Source organism: Choloepus didactylus, chromosome 6 (assembly GCF_015220235.1).
Source record: "Choloepus didactylus isolate mChoDid1 chromosome 6, mChoDid1.pri, whole genome shotgun sequence".
Classification (NCBI taxonomy): domain Eukaryota; kingdom Metazoa; phylum Chordata; class Mammalia; order Pilosa; family Megalonychidae; genus Choloepus; species Choloepus didactylus.
Window position 1 is genome coordinate 37433800 of NC_051312.1, and position 19567 is coordinate 37453366.

The following is a 19567-nucleotide window of genomic DNA, read 5'->3' on the forward strand; positions in this document are numbered from 1 at the left end:
AATGCACAACTGTATGATGATACTGTGAGCCATTGATTATATACTTCGAATGGATTATATGGTATGTGGGTGTATGAGTATATCTCAATAAAATTGCATTTAAAAAACATCTTGACCCAATCATTGACTTTTTTTTCCTTTCAAAGTAAAACATCTTGGAATAATTGTGTACTACATGAGCTATCTACAATTCTTCCCTTCATATTCACTCTTCAACTCATTCTATTCTGTGCCTCTTTTCTACACTCTAATGAATTTTTCATGTCAGGATCAACAAAGACCTAAATGTTACCAAAGCCAATGAAAACTTCTCAGTTTTACACTGCTTCCTTAGCATCGTTCAGCATGGCTTACTACTCTTTTTTGACATTTCCATTTTGGTTTTTCTAATCGTTTCCTGGAATCCTTTCCTGGAACCCTTTCCTGGAATCTCTTATTTTCTTTTACTGCCTTCTCGAACTTTCTCTATCCAATCTCTTAAGTGTTTGAGTATACCAGAGCTGAATTTTGCCTCTTCTTCTTCCCTTTTCTGTAGTAAATTCGTTTTAAAACCTTCTCCCATGGTTTTAAATATCACTTGATCGATGATGACCTCCACATGCATTGTTATGACATCTTGGGATCTTGTATCTGCATGCATATATCCATGCCTATGTATCCAACTGTCTTTTAAACATCTACAGAAACTTCGATCTCTGGACACTGCTTTCCCCAAAACACCTCCTGTCCTCCTGTAGTTATCTGCATATCAGTAAATGATATGACTATTTCCTCAATTGCTCTGGAAAAAAATACAGAGGAAAGCTTTGATTCTTTCCTTTCCCTGAGTGCTCCTATCTGCACAATTAGAAAATTTTATAGTTCTGCCTTCAAGGTATCTCAAATCTATCCACTTTTCCCCAATCCACCATTACTCCCCATTTCAAGGTACAATCAAGTTTATGCATAAACTCCTATAGCAGCCTTCCATATACTGGTTTCTCTGCTTCTACTCTTGCTTCTGCCCAGTTGTATTTGCCATGTGGCAGAGGAATCTTTTAAAAATGAAAATCATGCCATTGCATTTCTGCTTAAAACTCTACCACTGCTTTCCGCTGCACTTAGAGTAAAGTCCAAATTCCTCTTCATGGCCTGGATTCTGTTTGTTTCTCCAGTCTCAGTGTGCTTCATCTTTCCTTTGCTCACACACTTACCACCTGGGTTTTCTTAGTTGTTGTTGTTGTTGTTGTTATAAGTTCTTTTCCATGTTAATATTTCAGCTTTTGTCAATTCTTGAAATATTTCTTCCCAGGCTATTCATGTGGCTGGGTGCTTTTTATCCCTCAGTTCTTAATTAACATGCTGCCTCCACGAGGCTCATTCTTTGACCACTCCATCTAAGGTAGTTTTCCTTCCCCTCACATTTTATTCATCTTGCTTATTTTTTTATTTTATTATTCCCACTCAACATTCACATCTAGAATATAGGTTTCCTGAAAGCAGGGGCTTCTCTGTGTACTAAACCTCACTATATTCTCACCACTTACAATTAGTACATAAAACAGTGCAATCATTTAATAAATATTCATTGCATTAATAAATGCATTTAAATAGAGCAGTTAGTTCCTTCATATTTTTAGTGAAGAATTTTTCAACTTTGAGAAATGCCTCTCTGGAATGATTTAGATGTTATTAAATCCTTTTTTCTTAGGTGGCTTACCAAACACAATGCCTTACACAAACAGATTTTTTAATATTGAACCAACCTTGAATTTTCAGTCTCCACATTACTTAAGGTTGGGTTAATTTTTTAATGCTTTGGCGCATTTTATTTGGTAATATTTTATTTAAGCTTTTCATACAGAGAGAATGAGATTAATTACAGATAATAATTTACCGTCCCTTATGGTTTGGTTTTGTTATTCAGCAGCCTATTTCTTATATCTTTAGGGTAGTGGTTCTCATCTGGGTGAGATTTTGTTTCCTAGTGAATAACTGACAATGTCTAAAGAAATCTTTGTTGTCACAACTGGTGGAGAGATATGATACTGGCATATAGTAGGTAGAGGTCAGCAATGCTGTTAAATATCTTATAATGTACAGGATACACACAACTTTGTTCCAATAAGGCTGCAGTTGAAAAATCCTGCTCTAGAATTAATTACATCTGAAACCTCATTTTCTAGATCTGTGTGGGGTAGAAAAGCCTCTAGCTCTGGCAGACACCTGGGTTAGGACAACAGAGGGGCTGAGTTTGCCTGTCCATATCCAGAACATACATTTACTATTAGAATTTGGTGTACTTGTTGAAATAATCTAGGCTTGGCACTTTGGAGGCTGTAGCCTCTAATTCGTTTTTCCTCCTTTCTTCCCAATCTTAACCACTTGAACTTCTCAAATTTTTTCTAGGCAATGCATCAGGGAAAATCCTGATGTCATTTTAGTATATGGCATACTGTGGTTAACTTTTATTTTATGTGTGAGGCCCTATTATAAACTCTTTTGAAATATTAACTAATTTATTTATTACATCCCTATGAAGAGATACTATTATAATCTCCATTTATCTATGTGGAATCCTAGACACAAAAATGTTAAATGACTTTCTTTAGGACATATGGCTAGTAGATCACTGAGGTGGTCTGGCTCAAGATGCCATACTGCTAACCATTCTATCTGTCCTTTCCTAGCAAAAAAAAAAAAAAAAAAAAAAAAAAAAAAACATATATATATATATATATATATAATAATTAAATTGATAAGATAAAAACTAAGCCCATATGCATGGGTGTATGGGAGGAGAAATTGTTCTGATTATGATCTCTTTGCCTTTTGCTCATTTATGTATTTTATCATAATTTAGAACTCACTTGCAGACAATGGATATCAAGTACACAGAGTTTTTGGAAAACAAACAAAAAATTGGGGGGGAGTAAAAGCTTAAGTTTTAGGAAATATATTCATTAACTTACTTTTTTAGACATGAAACATGAAAAATTGTCCCTTTATTTAACCACAAAATAACTCAGTTGCTAGAGCCACTGCTAAAAATAATAATAATGGCAATAATAGATATTATTTTAGCCTTTTAAAGGTCTTACTGCATGTGAGCTGTTATGCAAGCCACATTATATACAGTCATTTAAGTCATACATTCAATCCTAAATACATGAGCTAGAGACCATTATTGTTTCCATTTTGCAGGTGAGGCACTGAGATTTTAGGAGGTAGATTGACTTGCCAAAGCTTACCCAGTTTATAAGTGATGAAACAGGATTTACACCTAGCCCTTTGTACTTTTTACAACACCAACCTTCATCAAAATTTTGCATATGGAGCATGGTTCATGATGGCTAAACTTAACTTTGCTAAGGTTAAGAGATTTTTTTCCTGGAACCCTTAATTAGCCAGAAGAGATACTTAGAACGAAGACAATTCTAAGCAAGGGCATTCACAAACAGCAATTTAAAGAGACTTGAGTAGGTGATGGATTTTATTACAGGAAGATGATATTCTGAATGCAGCCTCTCCTGGACTAATTGCAATCCTTTATCTGCCTCATTAACCATTCCTGGGATTGAAGAGAGCCTGTATAAAATCTCACTTTTATGTAATTGCTGTCACTGTTTATTAAGCATCCCAGCAAGGGGAAACCAAATTCATTGCTGAATACCCACACATCTGTTAAAAAAGGCAGACATGGGCTAGTATTTATCTCTAATGGTGCTTGGTATCAGTTTTACAGGCCTTGTTTTGATTTCAGATGTTTCCAATTTCTGATAATGAGCATCAGTTAAAAAAATAGAGATGGATTCACAAATTTGGATGCTAGGCTTTTGGGGCTTTGAGACTGGCTATAAAACTATATGAGTTTTAAAAAAAAAAGGACAACTTACGCTATTGAAATTTACTTCAATCTTGCTAGTTTTCCTCTGGTCCCCATCTGCTGTGGGTCAAGGAAATCTTAGAGGGGGTGCTGGAGATTCACACTCATGCCCAAATTAATTGGGCTAAAAAGCCAAGAGTGAACGGAGCCTGAATGCAATGAATTTGAGGTGGAGAAATGAAAGAGATGGTGAGGAACCAAGTTGGCCTTGAAATATGAGGGACCAGTATATTTGCCAGGAACAGAGGTAGGATATGCAAATACTGTTTCTCTGGAAGTAGGGGCACATGGATGGTAAGGCTGCTCTGACCTAAAGGTCCAGAACTGAGGCAGGTACTCGTTCAAAAGATCTGTTTTGGAGATAAGGATTTCAATCTCTACCTCCTCCTCCCTGCCCCCAACGCCACTGCCGTAAATCCCATCCTAATTGTCCTCTCTCCCAAAATAAAACAAGAAAATAATCTCTATAAGGAAGCATCAGCAGTGCAAGGAACTTAATTTTGTAAATGAAATCACCAAAGTTGCTAAATGTAGACATGCTAAGCTGCTTACAATAATATTTGCTCATCTTACACACATCTAATATAGGCTGATACTTTCTCATTGTTTATTATATGCTCCATGCTCTTGCAAGAAGCTTAGCTTTGGGTTTTTTCTCAACTTTGGTGCCTTAAATTTGCATATTTAACTTTGCATTAAAAGAGGTTTTTCATTTAATTAAAGAATGCATTCTCGAGCGTGACTACTAATTAAAATACAATATTTGCTTAACGTGGATAGGCTAACAATTATAGGGAAACCTTATTTTTTTGCACTTCATGACTTAGTTGCTGTTTAATTTTGTGGTCTTGATATTGTAATTAATATATGTTGCTGTATTTAATTTTCTGTTTCGTTTTTGAAGACAAGAAGCTCAAGTGTTCCCTTGCTTTTAAGGAAGTTTACTTAGCATTACTCCATTACTCTGCCTGCTCATTTAATGCCCAAATCTGACTTTCCTACCAAACTGATATTTATACCTGAAATGTCAAATTCTCTTTTTCAAAGCAGACACTATAGATAATCAGTCAAAGTCAGATTTATTTGATAGGCCTAAATTTATCATGTAACTTTTTGTATACCTCATATAGAAATATAAAGAAATGTATAGAAATGAAAAATTGAAAAGAAAATCTTGCCCTCAAGGTATTTAATGTCTAATGGGAGAGATACAGAAGTAAAAAAAAAAATACTTCAGAAAACATGTAATGTGTTGCAATAAAGTCATGAGTTATATAGTTGAGGATCAAGATAGTGGTAGGTTTAGAAAATATCTGAAATCATGACCAGGTTACCTCAGTTTGCATCCTACCACTTTGTGTGACTTAGTGACCTATCACCTTATATTTATGCCTTGGTCTTTACAACATTTCTTATAACTTAGGTTTTGTTTACCAGACAATTGTATTATGAAAGTAAAATTGGTTAGCAGTTTATGTATCTGTAGTTTTATCTAATAACAGAACAAAATACTAAGGTCTGTGGCTTATAACCAACCCAACAAATTTAAATTCAGCTACTTTGTACCTGACTTTAGGCTCATATGTTAATCCAATGTTTGAATGAAGACCAACTAGTCACAGTGACAGATGTTACCCAGAAAGCCACTCTACAATGGACAGTAGTTTATTGTATAAAAACTGGGAGTAGACAAGAATAACTTTTTCAAGGATTTGTTTGGGGGCGCTCCAAAATTTAATTCCACCTTGGCAGATTGACATACTGATGCATATATAAAATGTGCCAATTGGAGTAACACCTGTCTTCTACCTTGTTTCCCATTTAAAGTAATTTTCTCCCTGGAAGTCAGCCAGCCAGCCACATGGGCAAGGCTATTTGTCTGAATTCCAACTTTATATTGGCATCTGGAGCATGTAAGTAGGCTCTGAACATTTTTAAACAATAAAATATATAATTTAATGCAAAAACGGTTGAATATTTTCCCCCAAACAAACAAAAAACAAAACAAACAAAATAAGATGCTCCTTGGAGCAAAATCTAAGCCGGAAAACTTTTTTCACAAGAATAAAAATTTGAAAAACTTTGGAAACAGGTTTGCAGGGTGGGGTGAGAAGATACATACTTGGGGATAGGAATATATTTTGTGATATTAGTTTGCCACATATTATCTATGTTATTTGTGGTTATGAATAAGATATCTTACGATGCTATTTATAATAGGAAATAATTGAAAGCAAACTCAAAGCCTAAAATGAGAATGAATACAGGTAGGCTAAACTAACCAGTCACTCCATGGAATATTATAAGGCTATTTAAAATGATATTTTATGAGGACACAACCACTGCTAATTTTTTAAAATGGCTAGTGAAAAAGGAATGAAGCAATAGAATATATACAGTACAATTGCAACTATGAAAAATTTAAAAAATAAAAGGAAAACCAATATTACACAGATAATAAAGTCTGGAAAAAACATATAAGAGTGGTAACTCATTTATAATTTATTGGTCATTTTACTCATTTACTTACTCACTTATATGATATTTATAAAGGGCCTTTAAGCCCTGGCAAATAGACACTGAGAATACAGTAAAGGGAATAAGACAAATCTGCCCTCATAGAGATTACTCTTAGCTGATCCTGCTGGGGTACTATAGGTGAGGTTTTAATATTGCAGCCTTTGAATTTGCAATCTTTTCTATAAAGCATACACATTAATTTCATAATGTAAAATCACTTAATCTAAAAAAATAATAACACTATATCAAAGATCTTCTTAAACCTGGATTTTGAACATGCCTGGAATTATATCCTGTGGATACAAGTCTACAGGGAACTGTAAATTTTGTTGGGACAATAAATTTAGCTGTCAATTGAAACGTGAGGAAATTCACTGACAGCATCAAATGGGCCCAAGGTGAGTCAAAGTCTATGGATTAGTTTTTGTAGAAAACATATTAGAAACTTTAAAAATCAAAGTGGTAGTAACTATTTAGCCACACTGACCACACTGACAGGTAAATTTATATTTTGTCTCCATGATATCAAATCAACTATGAAAGCCTCAAAAACAATCAGCCAGTGTCAAAATAGAGTTTCAACAATTGATCTGCTGAATTCACATGTTTCTACTATTTGGTGAAATACTGATAGTGCTCACCAGTTCTTTGATTATATCATAATCTGTCTCAATCCTGTTCTCTTTCCTTTCTAGTTGTTTATAAAGATTGCTCAGACACCTGCAAACTATTTTACCACCTACTCCTCCACCTCTTCCTTGTAGACCTCCATCCTAGCAACAAGTAATCCCCTCTGAGAAAATATTCATGGCCCTTACCCCATTTTCTGGAGGGGTTCGAGAATTGTCTCCCTCTACTTCACAGACCAAAGGGCTAAACATTGTAGTGGACCCTCAGGCTCCCTTCTCACCTCCCTGCCATCCTTTCCTTGCACCCAGCAATCTGATTTTTCCTGCCTCTTCTTCCCCATTTTCCCTAAGTTTAAGACCAGCTCTCTAGTCACCATTCTTCCCAGGCTGCAATCTTAGGACCCAAATCTTAATGTCCGTACCTCAGGAAGTCCAGACCAGGGGAGTATTCCAGGGTTCTCCCATCTTCATCTAGAACTTCTCTGTGCTCCCCTTCTCTGTTTTCTTGGACTCTCTTTCCTGCTTGGATTCCCACTGTGGTAAACTCTTCTCCTCAAGTTTGCATTTGCATGTGTTGAGCCAGCTGCCAACTGCCCAGCTCAGATCAGATTAAAACCAAAATCCCATAGGATTGTATCCTCTGCCACTAGGAATTACATGCTAGCTCTACATTCTACTATGTGCCTCATCCAATACTACCTTCTACCCAATGCAGCCCTTTCTACATTCAGAGAGAAATAGGTGACAGGCTGAGAAGTGGCAAAGTCAAAGTCATTTCTGAGGCAGCCGGGAGATTTAGCTGAACAAGAACACATTTCTTGGGCACTGTTGTTTTGCTGTTATGTTTAGCAAGGAAAAAAAAAAAAACAAAACCTACCAGAGGGGAGAAGTCTTCAGTACCTTTGGTAACAATGTCTTTGGTTGGAGATATCCATAGGTACCCAGGAGATTCAGAAAAAGTGTCCTCCAGCTTCAGAGTCATCAGCCCTCTGCTCTCCTGGGTGGTCAATAAACTGAGTTCTGAGCTCAGACTGGTTCCATGGCACCTGTTTTCCTCTTCAATCAATTTCTCCCCCCACTTCACCTCCGTTGCTTCTCCATATCCCCAAATTAGAAATAGATCATGTAGATTGATTCCTATGAAAAAGTTCTTGAACTCCCAACTTGTGTCAAACTTCCTTTGCCAGTAGAAGTCCTTCTTCTCTTATCTGAGTCTTATCTTAGTCTCCCTTTGTGTGAAAAACCACTTAATCCTGCTTTGCCAGCTTTTTCCTCAGGTAACACAATGGCCCAGAAGGCAGACTAGCTTTTCTCACTGAGAATATGTGAGTACTGAGGAAACCATGAAGAATATAAGCCATGAACCTCATCCCACCCTATCCCCCACTCCTCTGGTTTCACAATAGTCATGACAATTTTTGACCATTCAAGAAATTATCTTGATAATCAACTTTTTCCAAAGGATATTTAGATTTGTTTCCATCAAAGTAGTTCAGCATAATTTAACGGACTGTTGGGGCTGTGAGAAATCATTTACAAAACTTCATTGGAACATTCATACTGCCCAGGGAGAGATCAGACAGATGTAGTTACAGATTTCTAAAACCAGTGCTGACACTTTGTGGCACCCTCTTGCCAACACCCACCCAGTCATGTGGTTTTCCTTAATTCATTTGCTCAGTAAAATCACAGGAAGAAATCACATGGGGTAATCAAGTTGACTGTTACAGAAGTGAGACTTAAAAGCTTCAGAAGGGACCAAATCTTATCAACAGGGAAATGTACATGAGTTAATGGGAAAAGGCAGACATCACTGGAGTAAGAGGCTGACTAAAATCTAACGAGTGGGTCAAATTGCTGGATTAATAAGATATTCTGGAGAGGTTCCTCTTTGGTGAGCATTTACATGAAACATAGATAGCCCATCAATTTTTATATGTTATGTTTTTATTTTATTTGGATTAGAGTATCTTAAATGTTTCTTGTAATTTCTTATTTGAACTTGGGGTTATTGACCAATATGTGGTATAATTTTAAAATATTTGTGGATTCCTCAAATTTCATTCTGATATTAATTTCTAATTTAACTCCATTTTGGTCAAAGAACATGCTTTATATGATTTTAAACTTTTTGAATATATTAATACCTGTTCTATGGCTTAGCATATGGTCTATCTTAAAGAATGCTCCATGGGCACTTGAAAAGAATGTGTATACTTCTGTTGGGTGGCATTTTAAGTAGATGTCTGTTAAGTAGAAAGTTTGTTGATAGTATTGTTCTAGTCTTCTGTATCATTGCTGATATTCTGTCTACTTGTTCTAGCAGTTATTTAGAGTGGAACATTGAAGTCTGAAACTATTGTTATTGAATAATCTATTTCTGTCTTTAATTATGCTAGTTTTAATTTTGTGTGTTCTGGGCTCAATTGTTGGATGCATGTTGATAATTATCTCTTCCTGCTGAATTGATACTTTTATCATAATAAAATGTTTCTCTTTGTCTTTACTAACCATTTTTTTCTTAGAGTCTATTTTGTATGACATTACTACAGCCAACATGGATCTCATGCTTTACCTTCTTCCATCCTTTTACTTCCATTTTTTGTTGTTTCTTTGAACCTAAAGTATGTCTCAAATAGACAGCATATAGTTGGATCAGTTTTTAAAATACATTTTTAAAAATTTCTTCCTTTTGATTGGCATGTTTAATCCATTTAGATTGAGTGTAAATATAGATAAGGTAGGATTTATGTCTGTTGTTTTGCTATTTGTTTTCTGTATACTTTATGCCTTTTTTGTTCTTCTGGCCTTCCATTATTGTCTCCTTTGGTGTTAAATAATTTTTTCTTATTTATCATTTTTATTACTTTGTTATTTCCTTTTCTTTCTTGTCTTTAGTTGTTTTTTAATAATTGTCCTGGGGATTACACTTTGTATTTTAGCTTAAAATATTCTAGTCCAGAATGAATACTATTTTCAATAGTGTTTATATGAAAACACTGCTCCAATATAGTTGCATTTCCTCTCCCTTCATGAGTGCTATTATTGTTCTATAAATTACATCTTTATCTATTTTAAGTCCATAAACACAGTTTTATAATTATTGCTTTAAGCAGTTGTATCTTATATCTAAAATATATTCAGTATTTTATTTTTACCTATGTACTTACCTTTACTATCTCTTTATTTCCTTGTGTGGATTTGAGTTATTATCTACTGACTTTTAATTTCAGCCTGGAGGGATCTCTTTATTATTTCTTACAGAGCATGTTTGCTAGGAACAAATTCTCTTTGTTTTTGTTTATCTGAAAATGCATTAATTTCTCCTTTATTTTTGAAGGATAGTGTTGTTCAATATAGAATTATTGGTTGACAGTCTTTTTTCTTTCACCACTTTGAATATATTATCTCACCAACTTATGGATTCTATGATTTCTGATAAGAATTTAACAGTAAATTATTTAGATGATCCGTTGTACATGATGAGTCATTTATTTTTTTCTTACTGCTTTAAAGATTTTTTTTTCATGTTTGGATTTTGATAGTTTGACTATGATGTGTCTAGGTTTGGATCTACTTGATTTTATCCACTTGGAGTTTCTTGAACATCTTGAATGTGTAGATTCAAGTTTCTCATCAAATATGGAAATTTTTCTGAAATTATGATTTCAAATACACTACCTGCTTCTTTCTCTCTCTCCTCTCCTTCTAAGACTATCATTGTGTATATATGGGGATGCTGATGGGTGCCACACAGGTCTCTGAATCTCTATTTTTTTTATTATTTATCTTTCTGTGTTTCAGAATGGATAATCTCCATTGGTCTATCATCAAGCTTCTGCCAGCTCAAATGTGCTCTTGAACCTCTGTATTTTAATATTCATTTCAGTTGTTATGTTTTTCAACTCCAGAATTTCTATTTGATTCTTTTTTATCAATTTGATCTCTTTATTAAAATTCTCCACTTAGTGGGACATAATTTATTTAAAATTATTTATGAATATTTTCCATTAATTCTTTAAACATATTTACATTTGCTGATTTAAAGTCTTGATCTAGTAATTCCAACATTTGGGCTGCCTCAGAGTTATTGTCTATAGATTGATTTTCTTCTGTACATGGAGTATAATTTCCAGTTTCTTTATATATCTCAAACATTTTGCTGAAAACTGACAATTTTAGACAATCTAATGTGGCAACTCTGGAAATAAGGTTTTACACTCCAAAGGGTTTGTTTTTATTCCTGTTTTGGTTTTTTCTTGTTGTTGCTCTTCCTGGTTGTTTGTTTAATGACTTCCCTGAACTAATTTTGTAAAGTCTGTATGCCTTGTATTATGCAGCCATTGAAGTCTCTGGTTAGCTTGGCAGTCAGCTAATGAGAGGTCAGAAATTTCATTAAATGCCTTGAATCTCTAAGTCTTGTACCCTCTGCTTCTTGGATCTATAATTTTATATCTTTCATAAGAGATGGGAAATTTTCATTGATTATTTCCTCTATTATTGCTTCTGCCCCTTCTCCCTTCTCTTCTCCTTTGGGGACACCCATGACACATACATTCCTGCATTTCATGTAGTCATTCAGTTCCCGGAGATGTTGCTCATATTTTTCCATTCTTTTCTCTATCTGTTTTTTTGTTTGTAGGCTTTCAGGTGTCTTGTACTTCAGTCCCTGAGTGTTTTCTTCTGCCTCTTGAAATCTGCAGTTCTATGGCTCCATTGTGTCTTTCATCTCTTGTGTTGTGCCTTTCATTTCTGTCAATTCTCCCAGTCGTTTTGTTGGACTTTTGATTTCTACATTATGTACGTCCAGTGTTTTCATTATATGCTTCATCTCTTTTGCCATATCTTCCCTAAACTTTTTTTAATTGATTTAGCATTAGTTGTTTCAATTCCTGTATCTCAGGTGAAGTGTAAGTTTGTTCCTTTGACTGGGCCGTAACTTCATTTTTCTTAGTGTAGGTTGTAGTTTTCTGTTGTCTAGGCATCTGATTTCCTTGGTTACCCCAGTCAGGTTCTCCCAGACCAAAGTGGGCTCAGGTCTAGAAGGAGGTAATAGTATCCTTTTCTCTGAGGGTGTCTTCGATTGATACACCCTGTGATGCCTCAAGTCACTGTGCCTTTCTGCCCAGCAGGTGGCACCAGTCTGGTGTAAGGAGGTGTGGCCTGTGGCTGTTTTCCCCAGGCTCTGGGGTCTGGTTCTGAATGGAAGGTGGGTAGTAGAGCTTGGCCCAACCTTTTCCCTCTTAGGGAAGATAAACCCCCTAGGGAGAGGTCATTTACATTCAAATAGTCTCTCTGCCTGTGCTATCTCTACCCTTGTCTGGGTAAGAGCACTGGGAACTGAAAATCGCTGAGGCTTTCTACACTGAGCTGAAAAAGGGACATAAACCCCCCCTTCAGGGCCAAATCCATGGCCACCCTCAGTTTCACCCATCATCCTGAGACAGCACCTGGTCTTCTGGTTCCCCTCCCTCCCAGAGAGGTCCTCCGGCTCCCCAAGGTCAGTCATCACCAAAAGCCTCTGTTTGCTTGTTGGGGATTCATAGCTTGAATTTAGCAGTCCATGCTTGTTAATTAAAACCCCAGTTGGAGCTCAGCTGAGCTATATTCGCTTGCTGGGATAGTGGTGCTCTCTAGCACAGTGAGGCTCTGCAGTTTGCTATGGGGGAGGGGGCTCTCGGCTCAGGTCCACAGTTTTTGCTTACAGATTTTATGCTGCAATCTCAGGCATTCCTCCCAATTCAGGTTGGTGTATGATGTGTGGACAGTCACATTTGTCTCCCCTCAGTTATTCCTGATTATTTACTAGTTGTTCCTGGTTGTTTATTAGTTGTTCCAGGGGTACTAACTAGCTTCCACTCTTTTCTGTGTTGCTATCTTAGCTCCAGGAATTGAGTTTTTTGAGAAGTTCCAAACTCAGTCTGTCTCCTTCTGTGGTTTGAAGCTGCTGGTTTCATGGTTCCCATAGTTGCAAGGCTAATGGATGTCAAGGCTACCAGGGAGTGAGGAGAGGTGGATGGGAGTAGGTCCAGTTAAAGTGCCATAACCCTCTACCACTCTTACCTTGGTTTAAAAGTTTTTCTTGAGTAAAGGCTCCTCTGATCTTTGCAAGCCTTGGTTAATTTTCAGAGTTTTGAGAAGTTTATTTTGACCATTTTGTCTGTATTTTTTCTGCTTCTATGGAGGAGCAGATTTATAGAGATTTTCATGCCATCTTTCCTTGCATCCTTCCCCCCCAATAATAAAAGCTTTCTGATTCCTGAAAATAACATAACCTGACTGAATATTTAAACCTACTCTCATCATTTTCTTTTCCCATGTACTCCAACATACTTGCAAGTAAAAAACCAGCACCAGAGATTTTATACTTTCTATTTCTATCGAATTGTTTTTAGGTCTCTCAAAGCCTTGTCTCCTGTAGACACTCAATTCCAGATAACAACATGTGATAATTTAATTGACTGTTTTGCATCTGCCTATGAAATACCAGTTCTCCATTTACTGCAGTCACCTGTGTTATTAATGCCTTTAAATGTAGCCTATAAGGGACCAATTCTGGACTCCCATCGTTAATATTCTATACATCTGGAACTACTTACTGTGGATCAATATTAGTATCTATCAGAGAATCAGAGGCTCTGTAATTGTTATGGGACACATTATTTTTTAAGGGAGTTGGAAATTATAAAATTGTAGGAAGAACTAGGAAAATGAAGGTCTAGAAAAGGGAGTGAGAAGGTCAGAGAAAATGTCCCTAAGTAGTCCTCTTAAAGCATAGGCATGGCTGACACATCAGAGTTTTTACAGGAGTCTAAGAAGGCAAGTGCATCCAACCACCATGGTGTGATCACCAAGGAGAAATTCATGGATACGGAAAGCTGCCACCAATGTGTACTCTCTCTGTGGTGGTAGCCTGGGGATGCCAATCAGGAAGGGTAGTGGGGCATTGAGAGGAGGAAAAGGAAGGAGGACACCTCCACATCAGTCCATTACATGCTGGGTGAAGACCTTCAGAGGGTAAAGTAGCTGCTTTAGTTCTGTCTTTTGAACCTCACACAAGTTATTTTTAGAACTACACAGGGAAGAAGATTTTAGGAAATATGATTCCTAGCTTAATCAAGTTGACAGTACAACACACCAGCACAGATCTCCATTATGGATGTGCAGGCTTTTAGATGAGCTGGGGCTATAGGCTTAAAAGGAGTCATTTCTACCCCCTGGGTTGAAGTTTGTTTATTTCCATGTCTTTGGTAAGCATTTTGTGAAAGGCTGTATCTCAGTTTCCCCTTCCTTATAGTGGCCTTCCAGGACCCTATACAATAGGTGTCTCCACACCCACCCCAGTTACTCTCTATCCCATTAATTTGGTTTATTGTTTTTATAGCACTTTTTAGTAGCTACCATTAACTATTTGTTTGCTTATCTAAAAAACTTCTTTAATTGTTTGTTGCCTGTCTCCCCAACTGTGATGAAGCCTCCTCAAGGGCAAATAACTTTGCCCATTTTATATATTGTTGTGTACCTGGCATTTAAAATGATATATGGCACTTAGTGGAGCTCTATAAATATCTGTTGTATGAATTTTTAAAAATGAAAAATTTTCATGAATAAGAAATTTTAAAAAGCTTCCATGTTTTTTTGATTAAAAAAATTTTTTTTTTTATTGAGATTGTTCGGATATCATACAACTATCCAAAGATCCAAAGTGTACAATCAATTGCCCACAGCACCACCATACAGCTGTGCATCCATCAACACAATTAATTTTTTTTCAATTTTTAGAACATTTTCACTACTCCAGAAAAGAAATAAAGACAAAAAAAAGGAAACTCAGATCTTCCCATACCCCTAACCATGTCCCCCTCCATTATTGATTCATAGTTTTGCAATAGGTATATATTTTTTCCCTATATGCCTCTCTATTATTAACTTCTAGTTATAGTGGCATACATTTGTTCTAGTTCATGAGGGAGATTTCTAATATTTGTAGTTAATCACGGACATTGTCCACCACAAGGTTCACTGTTTTATACATTCCCATCTTTTAACCTCAAACTTTCCTTCTGGTGACATACATGACTCTGAGCTTCCCCTTTTCACCACCTTCACACACCTTTCAGTACTATTAGTTATTCTCATAACATCCTACCATCACCCCTGTCCATTTCCAAACATTTAAGTTCACCCTAGTTGAACATTCTGCTCATAATAAGCAAATGCTCCCCATTCTTTAGCCTCATTTCTGTATTCTGGTAACTTATATTTCATGTCTGTGAGTTTACTTATTATAATTAGTTCATATCAGTGAGAGCCTGCAATATTTGCCTTTATGTGTCTGTCTTATTTCACTCAATATAGTGCCCTCAGGCTTTCTTCATCAACCCATTTCTTTTAAGATGGTTTTGTTCACACACTATACATTCCGTCCTAAGTTAACAATTGTTGGTTCCCCGTATAGTCACATATATATGTATTCAGCACCATCACCACTGTCTATATCAGGACATCTCCATTTCTTCCACAAAGATAGAGGAAGAGTCAAAGAAGGCAGAGAGGCAAAAGAAAAAGAAAAGAGAAGGAGAGAAAGACAAACAAAAACAAAACAAAACTTGATAGCTAGAAAGAGACAAAAGGAAAGATAACATTAACCTAAAGTAGAATAAAGAGTCAGACAACATCACCAATGCCAAAAGTCCCATACCCCTTCCTTATGTCCCCCTCTTACATGCCTTTAGCTTTGGTATAATGCCTCTGTTACATTAAAGGAAGCATAATACAATGTTTCTGTTAATTCTAGCCTCTAGTTTGCATTGATTATATTTTCCCCCAATCCCACCCTATTTTTAACACCTTGCAATGTTGACATTTATTTGTTCTACCTCATGTAAAAACATATTTGTACCTTTATTACAATCATTGAGCACCCTAAGTTTCACTGAGTTACACAGTCCCCGTCTTTATCGTTCATCTTTTGTTCTGGTGTCCCACATGGTCCCAGCCTTCCTCTTTCAACCCTATTCACAGTCATCTTTATTCAGTGTACTTACATTGCTGTGCTACTATCTCCCAAAATTGTTTTCCGAACCTCTCACTCCTGTCTTTTCCTTTCTGTCTGCAATGCTTCGTGTAGTGTTTCCTGTAGAGCAGATATCTTGTTCACAAGCTCTGTCATTGTCTGTTTGTCAGAGAATATTTTAAGCTCTCCCTCATATCTGAAGGATAGTTTTGCCAGATATAGGATTCTTGGTTGGTGGTTTTTCTCTTTCAGTATCTTAAATATATCTCCCCACTTCCTTCTTGCCTCTATTGAGAAATCCACACATAGTCTTAGGCTTCCTTTGTATGTGGTGGATTGCTTTTCTCTTGCTGCTTTCAGGATTCTCTCTTTATCTTTGACGTTTGATAATCTGATTATTAAGTGTCTTGGCGTAGGCCTATTCAGATCTATTCTGTTTGGGGTATGCTGTACTTCTTGCATCCGTAATTTTACGTCTTTCATAAGAGATGGGAAATTTTCATTGATTATTTCCTCTATTATTGTTTCTGTCCCTTTTCCCTTCTCTTCTCCTTCTGGGACACCAATGACATGCAAATTATTGCTTTTCATTTTGTCTTTAAGTCCCAAGAGACATTGCTCATATTTTTCCATTATTTTCTCTATCTGTTCTTTGTGTGTAGGCTTTGAGGTGCCTTGTTCTCCAGTTCCTGGGTGTTTTCTTTTGCCCCTTGAGATCTGCTGTTGTATGTTTCCATTGTGTCTTTCATCTATTGTGTTGTGCCTTTTATTTCCATAGATTCCGCCAGTTGGTTTTTTAAATTTTCAATTTCTACCTTATGTGTATCCTGTGTTTTCATTATATAGCTCAGCTCGTTCACCATATCTTCCCTAAACTTCTTGAATTGACTTATTATTAGTTGTTTCAATTCCTATATCACAGTTGAAGTGTACGTTTGTTCCTTTGACTAGGCCATAGCTTCATTTTCCTTAGTGTAAGTTGCAGTTTTCTGTTGTCTAGGCATGGTTTCCTTGGTTACCCCAATCAGGTTTTCCCAGACCAGAACAGGCTCAGGTCCCAGATGGAAGAAATATTCAGTATCTGGTTTCCCTGAGGATGTGTCTTAGAAAGTTGGCACACCCTGTGATGCCTCAGGTCACTGTGCTTTTCTGTCCAGCAGGTGGCGCCTGTTAGCCTATAATTCTTGACTGGTGTGAGGAGGTGTGGCTGTTTTTCCCTAGGCTCTGGGGTTTGGTTCTGAATGGAAGGTGAGTAATAGAGCTGGGCCCCAGCCCTTTTCTCTTAGAGAAGATAGACCCCCTAAGGGGAGGTCATTAGCATTTCAATGGTCTCTCTCTGCCTTGTCTGGGTCACAGCACTGGGAACCGAAAATGCCTGAGGCTTTCCCCATTGAGCTGAAAAAGGAAGAGAAGGTCGCCTTCAGAACTAGTCTGAGGCAACCCACCAGCTCTCCAAGGTCAGTTGTCACCCAAAGCCTCTATCTGCCTGTTGGGGATTCATACCTGTAGTGAGCAGTTCACACTCAGCTGAGCTATATTCACTTGCTGGGAGAGAGCTTCTCTCTGGCGCCACGAGGCTTTGGGACTCCCGATTTGGATCCGCAGTTTTTGCTTACAGATTTTATGCTGCGATCTCAGGCATTCCTCCTAAATCAGGTTGGTGTATGATGAGTAGACGGTCACATTTGTCTCCCCGCAGTTATTCGGATTATTTACTAGTTGTTTCTGGTTTTTTTTTAGTTGTTGCAGTGGGACTACTTAGCTTCCACTCCTCTCTATGCCGCCATCTTAGATCTCCAAAAAAGCTTTTGTTTTAATATATTCTTCACATAATTAGTTATAAATAAAAGAACTAAAACTGAACATGTAGTTGATTTCTTAATAGATTCTTAAATATTTGTTGAAATAATGAATAAATGAATGGAAGTTTCACTGCTTTCTGAACAACAATAAAGTGAAGTTCTAAGTTTATGCTTACTACAAAGTAGTTAAGTATGCTCTTACTACAAAGTGCCAGCAGCCTAAATTTGAGATGAATGATGGTTTTGGGAATATGGGAAGCAAAGCAAGAATTGTCAGAGGCAGAATAGACCATATCAATCTGGGAACTAGTGATGCTGGAATTGAGCCTGTGACCTCAATCCAGAAGGGAGGTGACTTGGGACAGATGCCCAAACTTACACCCAAAACAAATCTGACAAATCCTTGATAATGGGAAGATATGTCCTGCTATTATGCCTGTTGTTATGCTGTGATGCCAATAAAACCAGAAGGCATTTGCTTACATAGTTACTGGGTCAGTTCCATTCATTCAAACATGACCTCCTGAAGATTAGTGAGGGATGATGCTATGGATTCAGAATTTGTTATATATTTAGCTTTCTAATAAATTCAGAATTTAGTGTACAGTAGCTTTGCAATAGATATTTGCTAAATAATGACTTCCTACTTGTGGTAGCTCCTCTCTCCAAGAGTCAGAGCAAGTAGAAACAGCTATGTCTATGAGGCAGTGGCCCTTCATAGAGATTCTGGCTCCAAGTATTATGAGGCCTTCTCTGCCTCACACACTACAATTCTGGGAGTGAAGGCTCTTTGCCTCTGGGGTCATGTCAGTTCCACTTTATGTACCACTCCAGAGCTAACCCATCACGCTTGGACTTTAATTAAATAACCTTCTAGGATGAAGGACCACAGGGGGGCACCGTCTCAAGGAGAACTGCAATTATTTCCTGCAGCTATTGATTTTACACCAATGATCTTAAATGATGCATAGCTCTGTATCTAACAATCTCACTTAGAATGGCAGGTGGGGACTTGAGCTTCGGTTCTCACAAGGGACCACAGCAATTTGGACCAATTTAAACTTGTTGATGCTGTTTTCTAAGTGTGAAGGAGGACAGAAGTCTGCAATCTGGAGGGTACCAAAATGTAATAAAGGGTGTAATTCAGTATAAAGATAAGAGGCTTTGAGCCAGAAAGAACTGGGTTCAAAGCAAGTAGCTCAACCTCTCTGAGCCTTGGTTTCTTCATCTGTAAAATAGGCATTTGATGTGCATTTGGGGTTTTTTGGAAAAGTAGAGGAGGTGGTACTTTTAAATCTATAAGCATTACACTGCAATGATTGCTGCTTTCTTTTTTGTTTTTATTTAAAACTTTAGACACAAGTCCCCCCTCTTAGGGATATTTCTCTTTTAATCTTTGAAGTATCAAAAGCCTTTAAGCAACAAATAAATTATAGTGATGGGTGACAGACAACATGGTAATGCTCTTATCTCTGTGGTAAAGCTGGAAGTACATTTGATTTAGATTTCAAAGAACTGAGTTTGGAACTAGATTCTACACAACTGTGACCTTAAGCAACTTTTTGGTCTCTCTGAGCCTCCTGAATGTTACCTGTAAAATATGGACACTAGTACATCTCATGCCAAATTGTTTTAATGATAAAAAGGATTAAAATGTAAAAGCATTGGACTGAGTTAAAACCCACAACAAACCTTATTTCTTAGATATTATCCCACAAACAAACCTTTGTGGTGA